Raw genomic sequence first — 19095 nt, forward strand, 5'->3', positions numbered from 1 at the left:
TTGTCATTCTTCTTCCCACTCCTTTATGTGAATTTATTTTTGCTTCTTTATTTCCCACAAGTTTGGTCTAGTTTTAAAATATTTAAGAATATTATTTGCTACTCTTTGCTGGATGGGTATGCTTGGTGAATATGTTCCCAATGTAAAACCTCGCATCGTTCTATTGCAATATAGTATTACCCAGAGAAAACATTTCATTTAATGGCTTCGTATTCCATTGAAAATCAGGGAGCAATGTTTGATGCCACGCATGATATGCTGCATCTGCCTCTTGCTCTCTTTGAGGCTGAACTTCATAAGATTTCTTTGATGTTCTTAAGCCACTTTAAAAGTAGTGTTTTTATTTGTGGATAAAAGATGTTTTCTTACCAATTCCTTAAGGATGCTTTTAACTTCTTACCTACAGAGAGTACAAATCAATTCCAGCAGTAATGCATCTAAAATTGACAAACCGTGACTAGGCTATTCTTTCATTTTCATTTTTTGCAGCAAGAATATATTATGTATTGCATTACTTAAAAGCACTGGAAGAAAATAAGCACAGCTTATTTTCTAAGCACAGCTGCTTAGAAAGTTCATCATTATTTGTGATATTTTATCTACTCTCAATAAAGTTTTTCATGAAAATGTGTAAAATAATTCAGTTATGATGCAGTAATAATTAAGTAAAATAACAATGTAAATGCTTGATACCTACATGTATATTTGTGATAGACAGATGAATCACAACCTATATCAAGATTATGCTTATAGTAAAACAACAGAGCCTGAAGATGCAGATCAGTTTAGAGAACTCATCTCCCACATTCAAGACTCTAGCTTCAATCTCTAAGACCACAAAAGAAAGATGAAGACTACAGATCCTGTAGAGCATAAATCAGACTTAAACTTGAACCCCATTCACCTGAGAACCTAACATATTCTTTTCTCTCTGGCTATGTTTACTATTTCTAAGATTCTCATTTCTTTAAGACTCATCTTTGATGGGGAAGTACTTCTGTGTATATTTATCTTATTGATTGTTAAATAAAATACTGTTTGGCCAATGAGACAGCAAGTAGATGGGACTAGGAGTCAAAGAGGATTCTGGGAAATGTAGTAGAGAAGTGCTGATCCAGGCAGGAAGTGACATAGCAAGGAGACTCATATTTAAGCGAAGGAGACACAGAAAGCGCCCCCTTATTTCCCCTCCTGCTCCAGCGGCAAGATATGATCCCAGCAAGGAGGGATGCCAATAAGGTGTCCGATAAGATAAGTCTTATAAAATATATAGGTTTATGATAGTTAAGACTGAGTTAACAGGTGAGAAGTCCTAGTCATTGGCCAAGCAGCTTTGTACCTAATACAAGTTTCTGTGTATTCATTTGGGCCTAACTTGGGCAGGCGGCTGGTGTTAAGGTTACACGTGGCGATGGGTCTCAGCGGCTTTTGGCAGAAAGATTTATCGTAACACATCTTAGTTATTAGTTATTTTCGTAATCCAAGGAGTCTTCTAGAAACCCATGGCCTAAACTTGATTAGGTAAATTACTTTCCACTGGCATTTTGAAATAAAAGATAAGAATTTTGCTTTCTATTTTAAAATTTAAAAATGAGGTCATAGTAAAGAAGAATTAGCTTATAGTATATAGTATATGCTATAGTATACAGCTTATCAGTGTATTGCAGAAGTTTTAAAACCTAGTGTTCCATTGTGAGGATCTCATTCCTTTTGAGATCTTATTTCTGTAGTACTCTTTGATATAGTCACCAAATTTATGATATTGTTTCTGTGAAAATTGCTTTAGTTCAGCCAATACCTTTTGATATTATTATTTATAATTAGTCATTCTGTCTCTAAAATAAATTTGATCTAATAATTTTATTGTAATTTTATAACTCTATTTTTATAAGTGTATGTTTATATTCCCTACGACATAAGTTAGAAAATATTTATAGAATAATGAAGAAGGAATGACAGAACACTAAATTAGTAAAGCAAATATGGAATAGTAAAGAAGGGAAGGAAGAAAGGTAGATTTAAAGTAGATAGGTATTAGAATCATTAAATTTAATGAGGCATCTTAAAATTCCTTAGATCCTTATGGCATAAGACAAATTCTCATTAAAGTCTTATATGATGTGTGTGACCTATTGATTGGAAAGCCTAATTGTGAAAATGAGAATATTTTTTATTTATAGATTGACTTCTAAGACATGAAAACATTTCTCAGGCAAATGCTGCTACTTCCAAGGAATAAAGCAAGTTTTTAAAGAAAGGTCACTGTTGATCCTTGGAGCTACTAAAGCACTTTCTTGTGTGACAGCATTAATGTATACACAGATTTGACCGAAACAGTGAGAAGAAGAATTATGACACAACAAGCAAATTTTAGTAGTCTATTATAAGGTATGAAATGATAAAGCATTCTAGAAGCATCAGTGACAAGGCATATTTATGTGGAAAATATAGAAAAAACAGTAAAACAGATATTTTACTGCAAAGGGTAGATAATTTTATAGGGTAAGAGAACATGACTTTGTGTTTTATTGAGAAGCAAATCTGAAACAGCTCCTATACTGAGAGATTTCTATATATGTCATTTTTCATCTTCAGTGTTTTAAATACTGAAACATTTCAATGTAGTGGGCTATTACTTCTGTCACCAAAAGAAGTTCATGCTGAACATATATCTTGAAAGTTCAAACTGTCTTATGTGTTCATGATTTCTTATAATAGTAACAGCAGACATCTTTTATATCAATTAGCATGGCTAATATGAAAATTTGTTCTTGCCATCTACTGCATGAATTAGGTTCTGAACAATCTGAAAATTATCCTGAAATTTAATTTAATTATTTAAAATATGAAATAGTAAAATTTTATCTTATAACACAAAAATTATAGATTATGCTTAAGTGAATGTTTTATAAAGATTTGCTGTGCTTTCCTTGAGAAATTTTTCATTATGAACATAAGAAAAATTTTATATACCACATGTTTAATTGCTCATTTCTATTTTCAAAGACATATTGTAACAAATAAAATAGAGAACAATAATGTTATATCCAAATTTGTGGGTGTCTCTGGCTCAAAATAAAGAAGCAGTGTTTTTTCAAGTTCTATACCCAAAATGTATTATTTTGCAGTTAACCAAATTCTATTCTCAATGATCTTAATGATGAGTTATAGGTCTACCTTACAGTAATAAATTTATAACATAAATAATATATAACACAACATAGAATTTTGAGAAAATGTAGGGCTGTTTCTATTTCCACACCAGGTTAATAAATCCAGAGTCATTAAATGAAATCTAAAAATGGATGCCAGACACTTAAGAAAGTGTTCAACATCCTTAGCCATCAGGGAATTGCATCTCAGAACAACTCTGAGACACCAGAAGTTCTAAAATCAAAAACACCAATGACAGTCTATTCTGGCGATGATGTGGAAAAAGAGGAATGCTTCTCCATTGCTGGTGGGAGTGCCAACTTGCAAAGCCACTTTGGAAATCAGTATGGTGGGCTCTCAAGAAAATGGGAATCAGTCACCTCAAGATCCAGAAATTCCTCTCTTGGACATATTCCGAAAGAATGCACATTCATACAACAAGGACATCTGTTCAACTACGTTCATAGTAGCTTTGTTTTTATTAGCCAGAAACTGGAAGCAACCTAGATGCCCCTTAAATAAAGAATGGATGGTACATTTATGCAATGCAGTACTACTACTCAGCACAAAAAAATAATGTAATCTTGAAATTCTCAGGCAAATGGATGGAACTTGGAGAAACAATCCTATGTGAGGTAACTCACTGACCAAAAGACAAAAATTGTATGTACTTACTCATATATGGATTTTAGAAATAGAGCAAAGGATTACAAGCCTACAATCTAAAATACCAGAGGAGATAGGAAACAAGGAGGACACCAAGAGAAGATTGCATGATCCCTCACAGAAGGTGAGGGGGCCAAGTATCCCTGAACAAATTGGGAGCATGGGGGAGGGGTGGGTGAGAGGAAAGAGATGGAATGGGAGAGAGGGAGAAGGGGAGGGGGAAAGAGAACAAGATGACTGAGACAGGGGAGGAATACAGGAGGGCAAGAAAAGAGATGCCTTGATAGAGGGAGAGTACAGATTTGGAGAGAGTTCAGGCACAGGGGAAATGTTAGGTGATCCACAGGGATGACCCCAACTCATAATCTAGGCAGTGGACAAGAGGATGCCTTTGATGCCCTTCCCCTATAATAAGATTGATAACTATTTGGTTACCATTCCTAGAGTCTTCATCCAGTAGCTAACTGAAGCAGAAACAGGTACCCACAACTAAACACTAAGCCATACTCCTAGAATCCAGTTTGGGAGAGGCAGGAGGGATGAGCAAAGGAGCCAAGACTATGCTGGAGAAACCTGTAGAAATAATTGATCCGACCCAGTGAGAATTCAGGAGACCCTAGTAGTAATGCTGGGGAACCAGCATTGAACAGAACCAAGCCCTTGAAATGTGGGTGCCAAGGCAGCATATGGGACCTCTAACTGTGGTGCCAGTGTTTATCCCTAGAGCATAAATGGATTTTGGCAGCCCATTCCTTATGGAGGGATACTATTGCAGTCCAGATACAGGAAGGAGGGCATTGGCCCTCCCCCAAATGATGTGATGGATTTTGATGGTTCCCCCGTGGGGAGGGTGTGAGGGGTGGGTTGGGGAGTTGGTGGGGAGCATGGGAGGATGGCAGGTAGAGGGACTGGGGGATGAATATGTAAATAAGAGTGTTTCTTAAATAAATAAAAAGGAAAAAACTTAAAAAACAAAACTAACTACGTAATAGTCTAAATGGATTTTATGTGTATGCTCACTTAAAATATGGTATGAAATTACAATTTAAGTTTTGAGTTAAGTGAAGATGAGTGTGGATATATGTAAATCACCAAACAGGTCAAGAAAAGGTGACAGGAATGATGGTATTAATCTGTAGTCCAAGTATTCAGGAATTTAGATTAAAGCAGGAGAAGTGTGTGTGTGTGTGTGTGTGTGTGTGTGTGTGTGTGTGTGTGTGTGTAAAGTCTGAGATAATGGCGTATAGTTTCTTGCCTATATCCTGGTATGAGAAGATAAGGCAATGGTATTGTGAATTACAGGCCTCTCTGGTCTATATATGAAAAAGTCAGACATTTTCAGTAAAACAAGGGCAGAAGAAAAAAAAATGTGGAAAGGAAAGATAGAAGGAAATATATTAGATAAAGAGGGAAAGAATGAAAGGAAGGAAAGAAGGAAGAAAGGAAAGAAGAGGAAAGGAGAGAAGGAGAAAGATGTAGAAGAAGGGTAGGGGGAAAATGATAGAATTATAAAGATGAAAGCAAGAAAACAAGTTTAGCTTTAGAGAATTCATGTTCTAGACATTAGAACCCAGTTGATCAGCTGTTTGAGGACTTAGAGGAGGCACGTCATTTTTGGAAGAGATTTGAGACTGGGATTTGGTTTGAGGTTTCACAGGCCCATATGAAGCCTCGTCATTCCCTAAGTTGCCATCTACTGCTCTCGCACCATGCCTGTCTTCTTCCTGCCATGGTGATCACTGACTAATCTGTTTATTAGAGTTGCCTTTGTCATGGCAGTTCTTCATAGCAACAGAACAGTAACTAAGACACACATTTTTAACTTATGTTGCATATCAACCACAGTTTTCTCCTCCCTCCTCTGCTCCCATTTTCTTCCCTAACTCCATCTACCTTCCTCCTCCTCCTTCAATCTCCATGCAGAAAGGGCCAGGCCTCCTATGGACTTCAACATAACATAGCACATCAAGTTTAGCTAGGCCTAGCTCCTGCACAGCATATAGGTTGAGCTTTGTTTCCCAGCATAGGAAACCGGATCCCAAAAAAGCTAAGCACCAGGGGTAGGTCTTGATCTCACTGCTTTTAAAAGGTCAAGTTATACAACTGTAACATACATGCATAGGGTCTAGATTGATTCCATGCAGACTCCCTGTTGGTTCAGAGGCCATGTGATCCCACTAGCTCAGGTTAGCTGTTTCTGTGGCTTCCTCTGTCATGATCTCCATCCCTGACTTCAATCTCTGCTATAGATTTAAAGAAAAACAACAACAAAAAACAAACAAACAAAAACTGGCTCGGTACTGTCGTGAATACAGACCTGTGGAACAATGAAATCAAATTGAAGACCTTGACATAAATCCACACACCCATGACCACCTGATTTTTGACAAAGAAGCCAAAATTTAAAAATGGAGAAAACAAAGCATCTTCAGCAAATGATACTGGCATAATTGTATGTAGAAGAACCCAAATATATCCATATCTATCACTCTCCAAAAACAAAAGTCCAAGTGGATCAAAGGCCTCAACTTACATCTAGGTACACTGAACAAACCTGATAGAAGAGAAATTGGAAAGTGGCCATGAATGCATGGCACAGAATACGACTTCCTGAATGTAACACCACTAGCATAGATGTTGAGATTGACAATTAATGAATGGGAGCTCCTAAAACTGAGGATCTTCTCTAAGGCAAAGGACACTGTCAATAAAACAATATGGCACCCTACAGAATGGGAAAACATCTTCCCCAATTTTACATCTGACAGAGGAATGATCTCAAAATATACAAAGAACTCAAATCACTAGACACCAAAATAGCAAATAATCCAATCAATAAATGGGGTATAGATCAAAACAGAGAATTCTCAATAAAAGAAACTCAAATGGCTGAAATACCTTTAAGGAACTGCTCAACATCCTTATTCATCAGGGAAATACAAATCAGAATGACTAAGAGATACCATCTTATACCTGTCAATAAGACTGAGGATAGCTTATGTTGGAGATCATGTGGAGTCAGGGTGACACTCCTTCATTGCTGGTGGGAGTGCAAACTATTATGGCTGCCTTGGAAATGAATATGGTGGTTTCTCTGAAAAAAGGAATCTATCTAACTCAAGGGCCAGGTATACCAATCTTGAGCAAATACACAAAGGTTGCCCAATCATACAACAAGGACATCTGCTCAACTATATTCATAGCAAAATTATTCCTTATAGCCATAACCTGGAAACAGCCTAGATGCTCCTCAACCAAGAATGGATATAGACAATGTGATACATTTACACAATGGAATATTATTAAGCTATAAAAAGAAACTCATGAAGTTTGCAGGCAAATGGATAGGACTAGAAAAAAAAACCATTCTGATTGAGGTAACCCAGACCCAGAAAGAAAAGCATGGCTTATATTCACTCATAAGTGGATATTAGCAGTAAAGTACAGGGTACCCAACCTAAAATTCACAGCCACATACCAGCTAAATAACAGAGATGGCCCAAAGAGGTATGCATGGATTTCCCTGCAAAATCCATGCTGAGTTGGGATGGATGGGTGTTGGGAATTTGAAGGAGTGGATTGTGTGGGGGGGGCAAAGGAGGCAGTTTGGCAGCAGGAATGAGGGGGTAGAGTAAGGAAAGAATCGTCTTGATGAGGGGCCATTTCTGAGTTAGGGAGAAACCTGGTGCCAGGGAAAGCCCCAGGAATACACAAGGATGAACCCAGCTAAGAGTCCTAGCAATAGAGGGTGCCTGAACAGGCCTTCTCCTATAATTAGGTTGGTGACTAACCTAATTGTCATCAGAGAGCCTTTATCCAGTAACTGATGGAAGAATATCCTTCCCACATAAGAGAGATGAAATGACAATATAAAAGGATGTTACAGTCAGGGCAGATAATGACATCAGTATCAAATTATCCCACACATGCTGCTAGGTACAGGGTTCAGGGACCCAGGATGTAAGAATTACAGAGATCTCTCTGTGATTTGTTTTTGCTGATCTATGTTGATGAAATTAATGGCATCAGTTTCTACCTGAAAAGTGAAAGTAATAATAATTTCTAACCCATTAAAATATTAATAAAGATAGATAATATTGAAATATTGAAAACTCATGCTATGTAAAGAAAAAGTGTGTTTATTGTTGTATCAAATTAAAGTTATATGATGTCCAATAAAAAATTATCCATAAAATTGTGTCATTCTATTCAAATTTATAAGGACAATTACATCTGAAAGTTTACATAAATATCTAACTTTAGGAAAACTAATAAATTAATAATTCTTGTGGGATTCTCTTTACTTTTGTAGGAACTAATTTGTTTGATTGGCTAAATTAATACTATCAACTCCTTCAACCATCCTATATAATACTCATTATTATGTCAATTATGTTTAGTTTTAAATTTTACTTCTATTGTATCTTAAGAATTCTCAAACTGACTAATTTTTTTGTTTGACTTAGAAACAAGATTGTTTTACATGTCAATACCAGTTCCCACTCCCCCCTCCTCCCTTACCACCCCTCCGCCAACTAATACCTTACCTATTACATATCCTTTCTGCTCCCCAGGGAGGGTGAAGCCAACCATAGGGAATCATCAGAGACTATTATATGCTTTGGGATAGGATATAGGCCCACTCCCATTGTCTTGGCTCAGGGAGTATCCCTCTATGTGGAATAGGCTCCCAAAGTCCACACCTATGCTAGGGATAAGTACTGACTATTACAGGAGGTCCTGTAGATTTCCAAGTGTCCTCACTGAAACCCAGGCTGGATTAGTCCCATGCTGGTATCTCAGCTATCAATCTGGGGACCAAGAGCTTCAGGTTGTTCAGGTCATCTGTTTCACCAGCTTGGTCTGGCCCACTTTGCCTTTCACTCTTCCTTCTCTGCAACTGAATTCCAGTTCAGTTCAGTGATTAGTTGTGAGTGTCTGCTTCTACTTCCACCAGCTGCTGGATGAAGGCTATAGGATGGCATATAAGACAGTCATCAGTCTCAATATCAGGGGAGGGCATTTAAGGTAGCCTCTCCACTATTGCTCTGATTGTTCTGACTAAATTTTAATATTTATATCTACTTCATTCATTTACATCAGTGTTTTGTTGGCATTTTGGTATATGTAATAAATTTATTCCTATCCCATATTAAACAAATTAATTTATTAAATTTCTGTGATTTTTATTTATTAATGGATTGCTCACAGATTGAAGAAAATCTACTTTAACCTTTTCAGACATTTTCATCATATGTCATAGCTACAACATTCATAATAATTCTAACATAATTTAGGCCTGTTTTTCTCAATTTAGAAATTTATTTCTTATAACACTTACTTTCCATGAATAAGTAAATATGAATCTAACATTTTATATTAAATTATATTATGTTAGAATAAGTTATTCAAATTTTGCAGGAAACTCTTCTGATAAAGTTAAAGTTGCAAAAATCTATATATTGAAGATTCTGCAACTAATTATATATGATATTATAATTTTACTATTTATAACTAAGCATTAAGAATGAAATAGTGATAGATTTGGGGAGATTATTCTTAAATTTTAAAATATGAGTGCATATTCATGTACCAAAGACCATATATCTTCATGCATTTTTCAGAATTTCTCTTTGTATCCAAAAGACAACTTTATTTTTATTATATACTTTGCATACCCTACATTATATGCAATCTTTTCTGAAAACTACTGAATATGTATTTCATTTAATTTTCAATTTCCCTGTGTTCCCACATATTTTTAGAAACTTTGTGTACAGGTGTGCTGTAAAATCTAATGCATTTTGAATTTTTTCTTCATTTTATTGGTATTTCTGTCATTTGCCATTTCCCTATAGTATTAACTTGTAGAAAGTAATGTGGCATTTAAGAATAATGTACCAGAAAACAAAAAAAAAATTAAAGTGAAACTAAATTAAGAATTACATATTGTAACAATCTAATGATTTCACAATGTGGCTTTATTGCTTATTATATTCTTGGTGTTAATAGTTGCCTAAATTGTGATTTTTTTCATAACAAATATTTTAACCAAAGGATATATATAGTATATAATGTGTATCCAACAACAGAACTCTCATAGAAGATTTAAAATGCTTGCATAAGGCTGTATAATAAGTTGGTAGAAGATGGATAACTCAGAAAGAGTACTTTTTGAATGACTGTTTCTAAATTACTACATTGAACAGTAAGTGCAAATCTGTGCATTGTTGAACTTACAAGTGGCTTATAATTTTATGTGTGTGTGTGGTATGTGTGGGAGAGATAGAGGCAGACAGACAGACAGACAGAAAGACAGACAGACAGACAATGGATGGACAGACTGACAAAGTATTTGGGGAAATAGGAATGTAGAAGCCAGACCCCTATCTTCCCTGTCCTATATTCCCTATCAATCCTTATGGTCTCTTACTGAGTCCTGGGAATTGTCAAGTAGACTAGACAGACTGGCCAACCAGCTCTAGAGATCCACGGACTTTACTCCCTATGGATTGGGCTTACAAGAAGCAAATGCCACCATGGCTGCTTATGACTGAATCTTCAGAGCTTCTAATTCTAACATGATAGAAAAATACTGAATTATGTTTTCCTTTTGCTACACTTTGATATTTCTAGTAATATAGGGACAATAGTTTGCTCAACTCAAGTAGGAAACTTTCTGTGTTCTCAAGAAGACTATGAAATTGTGGTCACCAAGTCTGGTTAATGAGAATGTGCAAGATACATTCCTTGAAGGTGTGCAAGGAATTCCAGGGATTGCAGCATTCATCATCACCACTCATTTTACATTGGTCATTTGGATTATGAAGTAATTTTTTTTGTTGTTCAACAGGATAGAAAATTTCTCTGCTTTGTCATGAGTACATGACCTGTAAAATACATTTTATTTAAGTTCTTTTTAGACCAAATGAAACAAAGATTTTCTGCTTGAGATAAAATATTTCAGTAAACTAAGCTGCCAATAATAAACTCAATGAGAAAATCTGTTCAAATTAGGCTATAGAAAACTCCCCATTTATAAAACTCCTCCCCTCTCTCTCAGTTTCTGTGTGTTCTTTATTTAATTGCTTCTTTTATCTGGTTACAGCTATAAAACCCCAGATCTTGACAGGAAATGACGTTTTTACAACAGAAGAGCCAAAATTCTCTAACAAGTGCATCCCAAAGAATTTCAGTCAGATTCACAGACTAAAATTTAAAATGATGGTTGTGATCAATACTTGCAGCAAAGAGCAGTATAACAAAGGAATCAAAACCCTCCAACAATTTCCAGTCAGCTCTCAGTTCTCTCTACCTTGGTCATATAAATAATTCATTACCTAGTAACAGCTTAACCAGACTGATTTGAATTTTATTCACTATATCTGGAGACAAAACTCAGTATATAATCCTTGGTGATGCAGTACTCATTCTGCAAACCAACTCAAGCTTGAACTTGAGCTTAAGATATTCCTCTTGCCTCTGCTGCCATAGTGTTGGAATTACAGGTATGTAACACCACACGGTGCTGTGAAAGTGTGTTTTATTGACTCAACACACGCTTAGTTTATGGGCAGTAAAATCTGTTCCCTTAATAAAAAGACCAAAACATTGGCTATGATATTTCCTCTATGCTGTCAGCAAATGAATCTCTGCTGTCCTCAGTCTGACCTTTAGCCCATCAAGGTATTTTTATTATTATTTTTGATGTATCTTGGTAATTATTTGATTGTAGTGCTGAGATTTGATAAAGACCCATATCATTAAGTCTGTTCTATGTTCCACCAGGCAATATTTTAAACAAATTATAACCAGTCATTTTGTTTGATACTGATTCAACATTTATAGATAAATTTTCAATGCCCAACTTCAAATTCAAATATGAGACTTAACTTGAAACCAAGAGTCAGAAAACCAATGTTAAAAGTTTATTCACATTTTTAAAATTTTAGAACACACTCATGAAATTCATTTCTATATCATTTGTGGCATGGCTTGAACTTTTGCTTCAGTATTGTAGCAAAGTATTGCCAATCTCAGGACCCTCACAAAATATATGATTTATAAGGTCCTTCCCAAAGCCAATGTTAGCCTTACGAAGTCTTGGCTGAGAAAAGAGTCTTTAGGAGAGCCTAAAATACTCAGAATTAGCAAGAAATTTTGTTTAAATGATAGAAAACTATTTCTTTTTATAACATGAAAGAAAGTCAAAGGAATTTATTGATCTGGGCTAGCTGGGAATAATTACCAGCACTCTGTGTTAAGATATTTTACTTACTGCAATAAAAAGAACAAACTAGAAACCTTCTACTTTAAAATGTTTGATGCAATAATTTGAGAAAATTTAAAATTATCCCTCTATATATGTACTATATATGTATTATATAGTACACAAATTAACAAAAATTTATACCACTAATGTACATCTGCTGTCCTCAGCCTAAAGAGTAAAACAAATTTATTTTTGGTATTTATTGCAACCCATATTAGTCATGAGTTTACACTCATGTGAAGAACAATTAGCAAAGTCTGGTTGCAATCTTCACAAGCAAACAAACAGAAACCCAGATGTTTGCATATATAGAATTTCTAGGTTGTCTTGTGACCTCAGTCATCTACATGGGAAATATTTCCTTGAGTAATTTTGAGTTTCTAGGAAGCATTGAAAAAATATTTAGCAGTTATAGCCTGGAGAAAACTAAAAATGCTAGAGACCAGAATTCAAGTCAGTGGTAGTAAAATCAGCAGCATCACATGTTAGGTAGTTGTCTTGGCAACAGCATAGTAAAATGGCATCACTCCTCTTCTTGATTTGTGGTCTAGCACTGATGTTCTTTTTTTTTTTTTCATTCATGTTCTGCTAAGAATAGTACATGCATTTGCTCTTGCACATCCTGGGACAGCATTGGCTATAAATAATAGCCCATTTGGGATAACCTTCATTCAATATTCAAATTTCACTTCATGAATTTGCATTAAATTATGGTATCCACCTTATGTTGAGAAACTGATCAGTGACTTGCTTCACAATCAGGTGACTCATATCAAGTCTAAGCAAAACAACCCCACATTGAAGCATTGTTGCTGAGCACAGATACATTGTTCCTGAGGTACCAAGCTTCCAATGTTACACTTAGGACAGCACATGGAATTGGCCAGATCAATGGAATCAGACTTACATTGGAAATTTTCAGCAAAAAATGGCCAGAGCATTATGAAAAACCACAGAAATATCAGTTCTTATCCAAGAATGAAAGGTTGATGCTTCTCAGTGCTGAACCTGTGGGGCTGGATGAAGGCTATAGGATGGCATATAATACAGTCATCAATCTCATTATCAGGGCAGGGCATTTAAGGTAGCCTCTCCTCTGTTGCTTAGATTGTTAGTTGGTGTCATCCTTGTAGATCTCCAGACCTTTCTCTAGTGCCTGAATTCTCTGTAAACCTAAAATGTCTCCCTCTATTATGGTAAGTCCTTTCTTGTTTTCTTGTATTCGTCACCTGACTCAAAGTTCCTGCTCCTTCATGTCCTCCTCACCCCTCCTCTTCTCACCTTCTCATTCTCCTAGCTCCCTCCTCCCTCTTCCCATGCTCCCAATTTGCTCAGGAGATCTTGACCATTTCCCCTTCTCCAGGGGACCCATGTATGTTTCTCTGAGGGTCCTCATTGTTTACTAGCTTCTCTGGCAGTGCAGATAATAAGCTGGTATTCTATGTTTAAAATCCACATATGAGTGAGTACTTACGTTAGTCTTTTTGTGATTGGGTTACCTGCTCATAATGGTTTCTTCTAGTTATTTCCTGCAAATTTCAAGATTCCATTGTTTTTTTATGCTGAGTAGTACTCAATTGTGTAAATTTACCACATTTTCTCTATCCATTCTTCACTTGAGGATCATCTAGGTTGCTTCCAGGTTCTGGCTATTACAAATAGTGCTGCTATGAACACCATTGAACAGATGTCCTTCTTGTATGAATGTGCTTCTTTTGGGTATATGCCTAAGAGTGGAATTGCTGGATCTGTGGTAGACTGATTCCCAATTTCCTGAGGAGTCACCATACTGATTTGCAAAGTGGTTGTACAAGTTGGCACTCCCACCAGCAGTGGAGGAGTGTTCTCCTTCCTCCACATCCTCTCAAGCATAATCTATCATTGGTGTTTTTGATTTTAGCCATTTTAACAGGATTAAGACGGTATTTCAGAGTTGTTTTGATTTGCATTTCCCTGATGGCTCAGTGTCTGTGCTATTGGTTTAATGTTCAAGAAGTGGTCCCCGGCACCAATTAATTCAAGGTTATTTCCCGATTTGTCTTCTAATAGGTTCAGTGTGGCTGGATTGATGTTCAGGTCTTTGATCCATTTGGACTTAAGTTTTGTCCATGGTGATAGACATGGATCTATATGCAGTCTTCTAAATTCCAGCATCCAGTTATGCTAGCACCATTTGTTGAAGATGCTTCCTTTATTCCATCATATAAATTTAGCTTCTTTGTCAAAAATCAAGTGTTCGTAAGTGTGTGGGCTGATATCAGGATTTTCAACTCTATTCCATTTGTCTACCTGTCTATTTTTGTGCCAATACCAAGCTGTTTCCAGCACTATTGCTCTGTAATACAACTTTATGTCAGGGATGGTGATGCATCCAGAAGTTCCTTTATTGTACTGGGTTGTTTTGTTGTGAATTTTATATTGTATGTTTGAGAATTTTTGGAAGATTCCAGGCTCAGGAGTAGTTGGCCAACACAAAATGGCAGTGTGGCTGTTCTTATCAACTCAAGAGCTACCCAGGTCATTAAACTTGTTAATGAAACCTAAGTGTAACTCCTTCTGGAGAAGCTCAGCCTCATTCTTAGTTGTATCATTCTTTCCCTGATTTCTTTCATTCCATTTACTCCTATTTTTAAGATCTAACTTTAAAAATATTTTAATAAAAGTTCTTTGTCTGTGTGTTTCATCCTGAAATTACTTACTGTCACAAAGCTCAGACTTTCTTTATTATTACTGAAATGAGGTTCATAAGGCAAAAGGCATCCTTTAACTCTCATGATGGGGATGAATTTTTTCTGTGCCACTGTGATTCTTCTGAGCAGGCAACTCTGAGAGAGTAAAGTATGATGCTAACCTGGTTCTGTTTGGCAGTTTAATAGATTAAGACTGATCTAACCCACATTCATTATTTCTTAAAGGAAAGCAATATGTTGGAGGAGTATGGATACTGCCACAATGATGATTTTTGAATATTATTATTAAAAATTAATTGTCCAGAAGAATGAAATGAGGCACACTCTGCTACTGATGCTTGATTTCTTCCTTAGTCACAATGCAAACCCATTGTCTTGCTATTTTGTACTCTTAGCTGGCTACTGAATTGAAAAAGTAAAAAGATCATCTAGGAGCACAATAGACACTGCCAGTGAATTTTAAAGAAAATCATTCATGCATTATTCTTATAAAAGGACAAACATTGCAGGACCATGTATTCTGTATCTGTTAATTTCTTATGAGCATAAAACATACTATGCAATACTGAGCAATGTACATTTTCCAATTTATTTATTTCTACAAATGCTTTTTCCTTTAATCCCTTAAGTATAAAATATGATCACCAATCTGTTTTCTTTTTCCTTCTATAAGAGTGTAATTCTGGCTTGTTTTATCCCCTTAATACTAGAGACATATGCAAGTGATCTATGTTTTATAAGACATATTGGAAAACTGACAACCTTACTCAAATTTAATCATTCAATCACTTATATGCCTTTTGGCTGAGATCAAATGTACATTTAATTATTCTGTCCTTTCCAATGTGAAGGTTCATTATAGCTTTTGGTTTTTGAGAAATGATCAAAGAATACCAAACAAGGTCAGGAGAGATAAAGTTATTGAAATAAAAGTTCTCCAGAAAAAATAGGAAATATTAAAGGACTGCATATGTGTTGTCATACTGCAATAGCCATATAATCATATCTATACAGATAATTCTTTGAGAACATGGACTTCAGTGACTAGAAAGTATTTCTGTACCTCACAAACAATAAAATGAGGATACAATATATTTCTTCATTATATTATACATGCTTTTTTGTTATTGGCAAACAAAGTTAACATGTAACAGATCTGGGGATTGAAATCAACAAGTCTGAGGCCTCTGATTGAGACAGGAAGAAAAGCTAAAATAAGTCACAGCTCTCTAATTAAGACAGGCTATTAGAAGCCATTTGATGTAGTAACATTTTGCTTCATCAATAACATTTACAATGCCTTGGTTTCCATAACTTTAATTAACTTATTTTAGTAGATCTTCTTTGACAATGTAAATTTTCTAAACCTAACAGGTTAATTTTATTGAAGTTGCTGTGTGTTGTTAAAATGAATTAGCTATATCACAGCACCTTGGGCTATGCTAGGCATTTGTTATATACTCTATATAGGCAAGTTATTACTCTTTAAAAATATTTCTGGTGTTAGAGAACTAGCTTATTGATTAAGAGTGCCTGTTCTACTTGCAGAGGACCTGGAATCTCATATCAGCATCCATACCAAAAGACTTACAACTTCCTGTAGTGCCAGTTCTAACAGATTTGATGTCTTATTCTGGCTTCTTTGTGAACAAGGCATGCAAACAATGAACATACATAAATGCAGAGATTTAGAAAAATACATGAAATCAATATGAAAATACCTTAAAATTATCACTATTGGCACATTCATAATAAAATATTATATATATATATATATTATATATATATATATATGACTTAAGAGACTAGTTATGAATAAAAATGAACTCAACTTGTCATCAAATTATTTATAATAAAATGCCCAAGGAAAAAGTGATAACTTTCTCAAAGTAATTTAATGTACAATTTCTGAGGTAAGATTTAATAGTTTTAATAGTTTAACTCAAGACATAACAGAGATTATGTATGTTCTCATATAGTGTAAGGTCTTCATATTCTGTAAAGTCTGTATGATTGAAAGTAGTTGTAATACTTTTTTATCCTAAATGATTTGATGCTGGTATTTGATGCTGTTACAGGACTTCCTTTGTTCTGCCATGGTCTGGTGAATTAATTGTGTCTAATTCTTCTTGTTCTGACTTAGCCTTTCTTCAAGATTAGATCAAAACATGAAGTATTACAGCCACAGTCTCTGGTGCATTAGTTCAAAAAGTGATGTAGTATCACATTTGTCATTTGTTTTTATCAACTTGTACAGGCAAAGGACTTCACAGATAAATGCAGAAAGGAAAATAATTCTAGGTAAGCACTGAAGTTTGCATATTTACAGACAGGAACACAGTATCATAGGTAACCAAATCAAGATTTGGAATGATTCCAGCATAACCCTAGAGCAGTGGTTTTCATAGTGTGGGTCATCGGCAAACTACTATATTGAAACATACTTATATTATAGCTCATAACACCAGCATAGCTACAGTTATGAAGTAGCAGTGAAACTAATTTTATGGTTAAGGGTTACAACAACATGAGGAATTGTATTAAGAAGTCACAGTATTAGGAAGGTAAAGAACAACCGCCCTGGAGGTGTATATTCTAAGACATTTTAGGAATGCTATAGCTTCCAATATAAAAAATGCATATCAAAAATTACCAAAACAAAAGTCTCCTGTTTATTACTATTTTAATTTTTTGTTCCAGTTTTAGGGAGAGGGTTGAAGAGGAGAGGAAAAGTAAAAGAGAACATGAAGATATGTATGACAAAGGCTGAAGAATATGGAAAGTTGGGTGAAAGGAAAGAATATGATAAAATACAATGAAAAAAATTATAATAAAAATGCATGTTAGTTATTGCTATATAAAAGTCACTCTTTTCCAACATATATATATATATATATATATATATATATTATATATATATATTTCCAATTTTGAAAGAGTTTGTTCTAGAATGTTCAAATTGTGTTTATTCATCTTAGGCTACAACAGCCTGAAAATTTAAATACAATATGCACTGTGTTTTAACTAATCATACATTTACAAGTTGAGAAAATTAGCAGTTTCTTTCAAGATAGTGTAGCTTTGTTTATTGAACTAGCTTTGAGCATTAGTCAGGCTCAAAAATCTTTTAAAAAGGGACAGAAAATTTTTAAGAACTAAGGGTTGTGCATTTCTTTAACATTTTCCAGACACAGTAGGACATACGCTCATGAAAAGTTCAAACTCTAAATGTCTGTGACAAAATGTACAAGCCTGTATATTCTCCAGCCAGACAATATCTAAGCAGTGAGGGGTGGCAAGGTACATAGGCAGTCACACCACAAACAGAGTAGAGATTATTCATTTCATGAATGCTTGGAACAGAAAGTCACTTCTTTTCTTGTTCTTGATTTGTTTTGTAATATGATCCTTGCTAGGCAGACCACACAGCAGAACATGTTCCAATTTTAAGACTAGCCAGGCAACAGAAACAGTTCACTGGAAATAAAGGAAAAACAGAAATAATCTCAAACTTGAGTCTGAAAGATTAAAAAGATTGAGGAGGGTTAAAGAAGGGCCACGAGGGTTAGTATATTCAACATACATTATGACATTTTTAAATGCTCAACATATTATTTAATTTATAAAGGGCAACCGTTTTAAAAATTGAAAACAGTTGTGTTGTCATTTTTTATTTTTTCTGCCCAATATGCCATATTACTAAGAGAAAACAGTTGTAAGGAAGAAAAATAAGACAATGGACATGGTGTGGTTTTTATGGAAACAAAAGTAAGTGGACTATCATTTTCTTTGACAACTCACATGACAAAATGCAAATTTCACTGTTTGCTACCTATAAAGTATCGGTGGCCCATCAAGAGCAACAGGAGATTACTTGCAGTACTGATAAGTATTTCAGCACAGACAGGAGTAGCTGCAAAAGACCCAAATTGTTCTAAAAGTACCTGGTACTTTAAAACCACTAAGATGGCTGCAGGAAGGATAACAGCCAACCTGTTGGGAAGAACTGTACTCCTATTTACTTTCCAACGTTTACTCACTACTTTAGTATTCCTACGACTACTTGTACAGAAATATATTTTTATGAAAGTATAAGGAGATCAAACATGACAAATTCTATTAATCTGCTCCACAGATTTCTGTTTCTGCACTGGCATCTTAGTAATAAACCACTTAATATATCCACAGTGTTTCTTATTATAGGTGAAACACAAGACTTATTTCTCACTCAAAATTCTGTTGTAAAGACGAACACAGATGTTTTAAGCATAACACTGTGAGTTCCACTTGAAGAGTATAGCATGATCCTGTTGC

The sequence above is a fragment of the Cricetulus griseus genome (assembly GCF_003668045.3).
Source record: "Cricetulus griseus strain 17A/GY chromosome 1 unlocalized genomic scaffold, alternate assembly CriGri-PICRH-1.0 chr1_1, whole genome shotgun sequence".
Classification (NCBI taxonomy): domain Eukaryota; kingdom Metazoa; phylum Chordata; class Mammalia; order Rodentia; family Cricetidae; genus Cricetulus; species Cricetulus griseus.